Source organism: Crinia signifera, chromosome 3 (assembly GCF_055691185.1).
Source record: "Crinia signifera chromosome 3, ASM5569118v1, whole genome shotgun sequence".
Lineage (NCBI taxonomy): Eukaryota > Metazoa > Chordata > Amphibia > Anura > Myobatrachidae > Crinia > Crinia signifera.
The window spans coordinates 253,439,559-253,448,182 of record NC_139219.1 but is presented as its reverse complement, the minus strand read 5'-3'; positions in this window follow the sequence as shown (position 1 = coordinate 253,448,182).

Here is an 8,624-nt window from a genome sequence, read left to right as displayed (position 1 = left end):
AGTGAATAGGTATAAAGAGAAGAGGTACACGGTCTGTGCATAACTGCCTGTCTATATAAGCACGTCTTCTAGATTTATATATATATATTTTTTTAAAAAGCCCTCTGTCTAGGAAGCACTCTGGCCCTTATTCAGCTTTGCGTGTCCCCCAGACACCGCCCACCGAATGGCGGTCCACTCCCCCCCTGCACGCCGGGTTTGTTCGCACGGGCTGCGAATGGATGTTCCGCCACCCCCTGCCCGCAGTCTTGGGTGGGTGATCCCGGTGAACAGTCTGTTCGCCATTACCGCACTCACCCGGCGTTTGCACATGCGCAGAAATGCACCTGGACATGTGCATATGCACAACATCGGTCCCCCGTGCGAATACACGGCGGATACGAATGAACAAGACTAACCCCCTCTGTCCCTGCATAGGGATTTACCTAGAAAACTTGACTTACAATTGTCTTTTGGAAAACTCTTGTCTATTGATCTGTATTTATTGTAATCACAATTGAAAAAACTTCATTTACAGCATAATATACAATGTATATTTTTAAAATATTATCTATGGTAATATGCCAGGTATTAAGAGTAAGAAAAGCGCAAGACTTTTGCCTAATTACAGCTTCTCCTTGCTAGCTTGTAATCAGTATATCAGTGAAGTCTGTCAATAGACTCCTTGCTTTCCATCACACTTGGCTGCATTGACACAAAAAATCCTATAACGACGATAGAAAAGTACGTACCCTATTGACTAATGAGCTCTAAACAGATACTTAGCTATGTAGGCTGCAATTGCACAAAACGGCCACTAGAGGTCTAGAGTGAAGCAGATATACAGAACACAAGTGCACAACTACAGTGCATAAACTTCCATTTGTCATGTATCCAGTAAGTGGTGAGTTAAGTGTCCACTAATTGAGACTCTAACCACATTATCCCTGCTTTGTTTCTCTGGTTCCTGTTTTGTTCAGAAATCTACATTTGCCCTCTACTTAAATTATTTATTTTATTCAAAGAAAGAAATGTAGATACATTATTGTGTCTTACATTGATCATTTTTTATTGATACATTGCATTGCTTGTATTTTTCGTCAAACACTTCAGGTTTGCAAGCAAAGCAAAAAAGCCCACAGCTGGGCTTACACTATGTTGCACTGCAGATGGAGCAGATGTAACATGAGCAGAATAGTTAGATTTGGGTGGGGTGTGTTCTCTTCACACTGACATCTAAATTGCAGTGTAAATATAAAGCTATGGCTTGTGACAATTTGTCTAGCGGCATATTTTTATTATTTCCGGCTTCTTATCTAGACAGAGGGTCTTTTTTTTATAGTTGTACACAAATTCCGATTATCTTGGCTATGGAGCTGCTAATGTTAGCAAGTGAGGAATAAAAAGAGACATCTACCGGACTCATCGCAAGCTCAATCGCAATTGCATATTGCAATAGACCAGTGGGCCTCAAACTATTTTGCTCTGGGACGCCATCAGACAATAAAAATAATGACAGGAGCCCAGCAAGTTACTGCAGAAGAACATCACATGTGTAGCCAGCAGACAGCACATGCACGGCAGCATTGTGGAGGCACAAAATGATGGGAGGAGCCTGAGCTAACAGACAATTCTACAGATTAGACCTTTGAATCACTGACTGAGATTAGAAAAGTCATCAGCCTGATGGTCAGCAACATAGAGTCGCAACCCCATGCTGAGAAGGTCGGGACCCACTTTAGGGTCAGGACCCACAGTTTGAGAACTGCTGCAATAGACTATAGATACAGGTTGGCCTATGGCTATGCAGACTGGCCACAGCAGTAGTGGCTCAGATGCCATGAATTTGTGCATTTGATCATGCAGCCAACGGAAAATATACACCCTAAAATGGCCATAACACCAGAGGCTGAATTGGTGCAGCAGGTGCATTGCACTGGGCGCCTGAGGACCAAGGTGCCCACTGCTGTCACCCTCTGCTGTGTGGCATATTGTGAACTTGGGTTGGAGTGAAGGAGTGGGGCCCAATCTATATTTTTGCACCTCACAAGTTCTCCAACCAATCCTATTAAACTCCCCGTTAACACTTTTGTGACCACTTCCTGTCAATCACTGCAACATATTTCTCAGTGCGAGCTGGATCTGAGTTTGCCGATAATCCCTCTGTTGCATGAACAAACATGAATTAGGCCCAGTGTGTAGCGATGGGCCATAATGGGCATTAGTAGAGCTTCACCTTGGTTCCATTAAAAATAACAAATATATCGCTAGACTGGTACATGCCTGAAATATTATTGTATGCCTGTAACCTGTTATATCGTGCGCCAATCACAAAAGAATGGACCGTCTCTTCTAGAGACATTACTTTCAGCCTGGGGAAAAGAAAACAGAAAAAAGGAACATTAAAGCGGGCCTAGATTTGCCTAGGAATGACAGCTGCATATTAATCGAAAATAATTCTGAACAATCAAAAAGCCATTTTTCAGCAAAATGCACCCCTAGAGTCCTCTTCACAAAGCAAGGGAATACACTTGAAACAGGATTGATTTCATCTTAAAGGGGTGGTTTCTTTGAAAGGCTACCAACTGCAGTTGTCTTATTTGGTTTTCAAAATTATAACAAAATTGTGCCATATTGTGTCAAAAAAGAGATAATATAACAGCTTTTACACAAATTTAGTAATTAAAGGATCAATGGAAAACAAATTAAATTCTTATGCATAAGGTAGGGAATGGAACTGAATGCTGAGCAGCTTGGAGTAACAACTTTATTCCACTTGCCGCTCCTAGAAAAGTATTACGCAAGGTTCAGTTCATCGATAAAAGATTGTGTACTGTATATATTATTGGAAAAATAAAAATGTGGCTTTAGGCCTCCAATTTTCTAGCTCAAAGGATAGACGTCACCTTTGATGCATCCCCGCCATACATGCCCGCTTCCAGGAGTCATCCGTTTATATGCGGACTGTGGCACTGAAGGAGTATGTCCCCACTGGGCACTTTCGGAGAAGCCTTGTCACTTTATTAGATGACTGATACAATCTGATGTTGGAGCAGCAGATGCTTGTACAGCACTGTGATTTGTATGGAAATCTATTAATGTGGTAACTCAAATTTCATTGAGGCAGCTTGGGGAACCGGTGCATTTGTTTTATTTTTCCCTTTCCAAATCTCCTTACTGTGTATATATATATATATCTGACAATTATTATCTGTGTCATGGACAATAATTACTTTAAGTTCGAACATGTATTTCCCTGGAGACAATATCCACTAACACTAACTGTGGACATAATGTTTGATAACTTCCACAGAGGGACATTCCTCAGGCTCCAGGCTCCCAGAGCATGAATAACAGAAAAACAAGAAAGGTTACGTAGGTCACCGATCCTCTTCCCAGACTGACCCGTGTTCTTGCGCAGTAATGTAAGGCTTACAATTGTGGTCTGTTAAGTGTTTGTATCAGAATGTAAAATACTTTATCAATCTATTTTACAGATAACACACTGGTCTGGTGTAATATGTATAGCCTATTTATATTGATTGCAACTGTGATGGTTTATATGATGTGGTTAAGGGAACTTAAAGAAAAACAGCATGGTATTGACCTCTTAAAGTACTCCCTTTAAGAACCACATAAAGGTACGATAGAAATCAAAACTTGGCAATAAATGTTATAAAGTTTTGTGCTTGCATTAATGATTGTTTTTACTTACTTACTAGTTCCAGCAGCTCCTGTGACAGCTGTGTATTTGCATACTGAGAGCAGGTAGGAGGATACACTGTTATGTCACCTGTCCCTGTAGGCAGCGAGCGATTAAAAATGCACAATGCCTCAGAGTCTCTGGGCATGCTGTCCCTCTGTACAATCAACCACAATCTAGGATAGAGCCAACCTTTCAATGTATGTGGAACCCACAAAGGGCCTGATTCTGGTTCACTCGCAAAAAGCTAATTCTCTAATGGACAAAACCATGCGCACTGCAGGTGGGACAGATGTAACATGTGCAGAGAGAGTTAGATTTGGGTGGGGTTTGTACTTCAAACTGATATCTATATTGCAGTGTATAAATAAAGCAGCCAGTATTTCTCTGCACAGAAACAACATAACACCCAAGTCTAACTCTCTCTGCACATCTTACATCTGCCCCACCTGCAGTGCACATGGCTTTCTCCATTAGTTAGATAATTTGCTTTCGCAAGTGAACCAGAAGCAGACCCAAAGTTCCTTAGAACCACTCCCTGCTTTTCTGTACATCTCAGACAGGGCAGACATCAGGGGGGTTTGCAGGGACTCCAGTCCTGGGCCCAGACAGAAAGGGGGCCCAGGACTAAAGTCTCACCAGTATAATTGGTCATAAACAAAGTTCACATTTCCCTTGAAGTAATGTAATGGTTAAGTAGCACGGCCAGTGTTGTGGACACCGGAGGTCTCACCATCAAGCCACTAGTTCAAGAAGGGGAAAGGGTGGCCCTGTCCATTTTTCCAGTCCCGGGCCACTCAATTTCTGATGGCAGCCCTGATCTCAGACATATCTGATTGGTTGCTCTGGAAGACTGGGTGGGATTCAATTCTTCACGATGTGTTGCTGCCATGTTTGACTGCGCACATAACATTAGAAGTACAGTCAGGGGCGTAACTACACCTTTGTGGGCCCCATAGCAAAATTTTGAAAGGGCCCCCCCCTGCCCTTCACTAGGATGAGGGAGGGAGGGCGGAGGGGAGGGCAGAGGTCAGAATAGCAAAGGGTCAGAGATGGGACATTAGGTATAAGCACAGGAGGGGGGGTGGTAGGTCAGAATAGCAAAGGGAGAAGAGACATTAGGTATAAGCACAGGACAATTGGGATGGCAATAGGGATAGGACAGGACAATAGGGATAGAACAGGATTATAGAGACAGGATTAGGCATAAGCACAAGACATTAGGGATCGGATAATAGGCATAGTGTTACACCATCACTTCACTCACCAAGCATGAATTCACGTCATATGAATTGATCCAGGCCTCGCTGGGATTGCCACTAATATGCTCCAGGGTGCAGGGAAGTTTCATTTCCCCATGCTGTGGGGGGGGGGCAAGTGCTGTTCCCCCGCTGAGTCTCTTAGGAGGTGCAGGCAGCTTCTGCTCCCCACCCGGTCTCCCCTTCACAAGCGCTGGGTTGGGAGGGGGTAGACAATAGTACTCGGCAACCGCTGCTCCCCGCTGGGTCTACGCTGCTCACATGCACTGGGGGGGACAGGAAGCACTGGTAAGTGCTGCTCCCCGCTGGGTCTATGCCGATCACATGCGCTGGGGGGGTAGGAGGCACCGGCAAGTGCTGCTCCCCGATGGGTCTATGCTGCTCACATGCGCTGGAGGGGGGGAAGGAGGCACTGGCAAGTGCTGCTCTCGGCTGGGTCTACGCTGCTCACATGCACTGGGGGGGACAGGAAGCACTGGTAAGTGCTGCTCCCCGCTGGGTCTATGCCAATCACATGCGCTGGGGGGGGGGGGGGGCAGGAGGCACCGGCAAGTGCTGCTCCCCGCTGGGTCTATGCTGCTCACATGCACTGGAGGGGGGGAAGGAGGCACTGGCAAGTGCTGCTCTCAGCTGGGTCTATGCCGTTAACATGCGCTGGGTGGGTGGAGACAGGACACAGGCAGCGCAGCCAGCTGCTTCTCCCCCTCACACGTGCTGGCACCGACAGGTGCTGATTCCCGCTGGGTCTCCCCCAGATCACATTTGCCAGCGCAGGAAAAGGCAGGGGAGTGCTTGCTGTGACTGTCCATCGGGCCCCCCGGCTGCCGGGCCCCATAGCAGCTGCACCACCCGCACCCGTGGTAGTTCCGCCACTGATTACAGTCTCCTGGTAACAGCATAAATCATTAATTTGAATAGTTCAAATAAAAAGAAAAAAATCATTGCCATGAGATGTCTCCTTGGTTGCAATGGTTTCCAGCTCTAAAGAAATCTAGAAATAAAGCATTTCTATTCTAAAAGAGTGAAGGTCAAGGTGGAATTTCCCACTCTTAACTGCCATGTTACAGGCTGTGCTTAAAAAACATCAGCTGCAACTTAGCCGATATTTTCTGTATATACTTTATCACTCTCCAAGTCTTAAGGCCCCCATACACCACTGCTACTTGTTTGAGGGTAAAGTTGCATCGTTTCTCCTTTGAACTCCCCTGGCAGCTCACCCGGAATCCTTCCATCTGATTTGGCACTTGATGTGCCATTTTAAAATGACTCCCGGGGAGCTTTGGCGTAGTTCAAGGGAAATCGGATGCGATACATCGAAGGTGCTAAAAAGCACCCACAATGTGCACTGAGGCTGCCGTTCCGACTTATCCTAGTGGCGGCAGGTTCAATCTCAGTGGCGTAACTAAGTTTTGGGCGCCCCCCTGCCGTTAGGGGGGGGCGCCCCCCCCCCGCCGCCGCCACCCCGCCAAGCACCCCCAATCCCCCGCCGCCCATGCAAACCCCCCCCCCAATCCCCTGTAGCCTTACCTATCGCGCTGGTGCCGGCGGCTCCGTTCTTCTTCTGCTGAGGACCACCACAAAATGGCCGCCCCCATACAGCAGACAGTTTCAGAGAACTGTGTGCTATATGGGGGCGGCCATTTTGTGGTGGTCCTCAGCAGAAGAACGGAGCCGCCGGGACCAGCGAGATAGGTAAGTCTGCGGGGGATTGGGGGGGGTGTAACTATAGCACCGCAGCCCCCGGCGCCCCCACGTGCACAGCGCCCCCCCCCCCGCGGTGGCGGGGGCTGCGGTGCTATAGTTATGCCGCTGTTCAATCTCTAGATCTGATGCGCATGGAACTCTGTATCGGATCAGAATGGATATCTAACACATGCAATTTGTCCACTTTTCATCTGATTTCTCAGCCCGATCCATTGGAATCGTATGAAAAGAGGCTAAATTGCACCAACTTATGGACACCTTAAGTATACCTGCCCCTACGACCCCTAAGGTACAAGTCTATTTCGGCACATTTTGGTAACCTTTCATTGCTGGATGAGTTTTCTGTGCCTATAAGTCATTTGTTGCCTACCTTGTTTTTAAATACTTGAATAGAGAAAATGCAAAACACCACTGTATACTGTAAGATCACATTTGTAGGTGAAAAGAAAAATCGCTGAATGTTTGTTATCTGCCATCACACTCCATATTTGTTCCACTGGTCAGGCCCAACACATTGTGAGGTTATATACAATAAGCACTTAATCAATAGCAGCTTAGTGGTATGCTGTGTTAATTAAAGAAGCCGTAAAACTTTGTCATGACCCCGTGCCCTCGTAATACTGGCGTAAAGGCAACTTTGTAGACAGTTTTATTTATAATATACTTATTTGTTTTACATAGTCACTTTTTCATTAACCACCACAAACAATTCAAATCAAAGGGGAACTGGAAACATGTACTTCACAATGTTCTACTAAACTTTTGTAATTGTGCTAATTTAGGTTATTTAGTGGCGCTGACCATGAAAGGTTCACACTGCGGTCTGTTCAAACAAACAGGCCTACACACGCACATCCCAGCACCAGAATAGCCCGGCGGAGAGGCCAGAGCACCAAGTATGGTCATTAGAAACATATACAAAATTTATTGGTTCAAGTGCCAAGAAAAACAGTCTAATCAGTCAGTTTCCTCTCATTAAATGTTAATTAGTTTGACATAAGCTTCCTGCAGAGGAAAGTACTGGGTACTTATACATCATTAAGAAAGAGACGAATTGCAGTAGCGTAGAGAACAATAAAAGATAGCCGAAAAAAAGAATAAGGCTTTTATTTGTGTGAGACCTTCCCTCTTTGCCTGGAAGCTCTTCCTGAACCAGCCACAGAAGATACTGAAATACAAACAGGGTTACAATGGATGAGTGGATAAGAACATGCAACTTCCCAAACCAAATAAAACAACTGTGCAAAAGAATTCATTCATTCTCTCTGTGTTTTTGCTGTCAAATTGTTTCCCATATATGGCGGCTGGCTCTTATAGCTGCTGTACCATTGTAATGAACTCTGATAGAAACCAAGCGCCTTATGTACATTACTGTAGGCTGCCGACACTGATGCAACTGCCAGAATTACAAAAGTGTTATGCAATTTGAAATCTACAGTTTGATTTATTTTTCTGTGATCTTTCTAGTCTGCATAATTTAACATAATTCTATTATAAAATTCACTACCTCAAAAACTATAATTTATTCCTCCTATCTGGTAAAATACAGTGGTTAATAAACTATAAAAGTACCCGAAATAGTAACTTTGGGTCTAGTTCAGCATGGATCGTTAAATAGAGAATTCGCAATCGAGCTATTCCTAAATCACTGCGCATGTGTAACGTACACATTACGCATGTACAAGAGGAATTAGTAACAGAAACTTAAACGTAATCCTCTTGCATTTTGACTTTCCGGAGGCCAGTGATTGGGGGTAAAAAACTGACGTTTTCTGGGAGTGGTGGAAAAAAACACAGGAGGGTTTGTGATGTCAGCAATGACCATTTCCACCCTGTTTTAGTCGCAGATAAGTGAAACCTGCAGAGCTACTCACAATTGCACACAGAGTAAAATCCTTCCGATGGTTTGTGAATTGCATATGGATTTGCGATTGGATACTGATTACCGATGAATTCCCAATTCTCTAGCAATTTTGTAA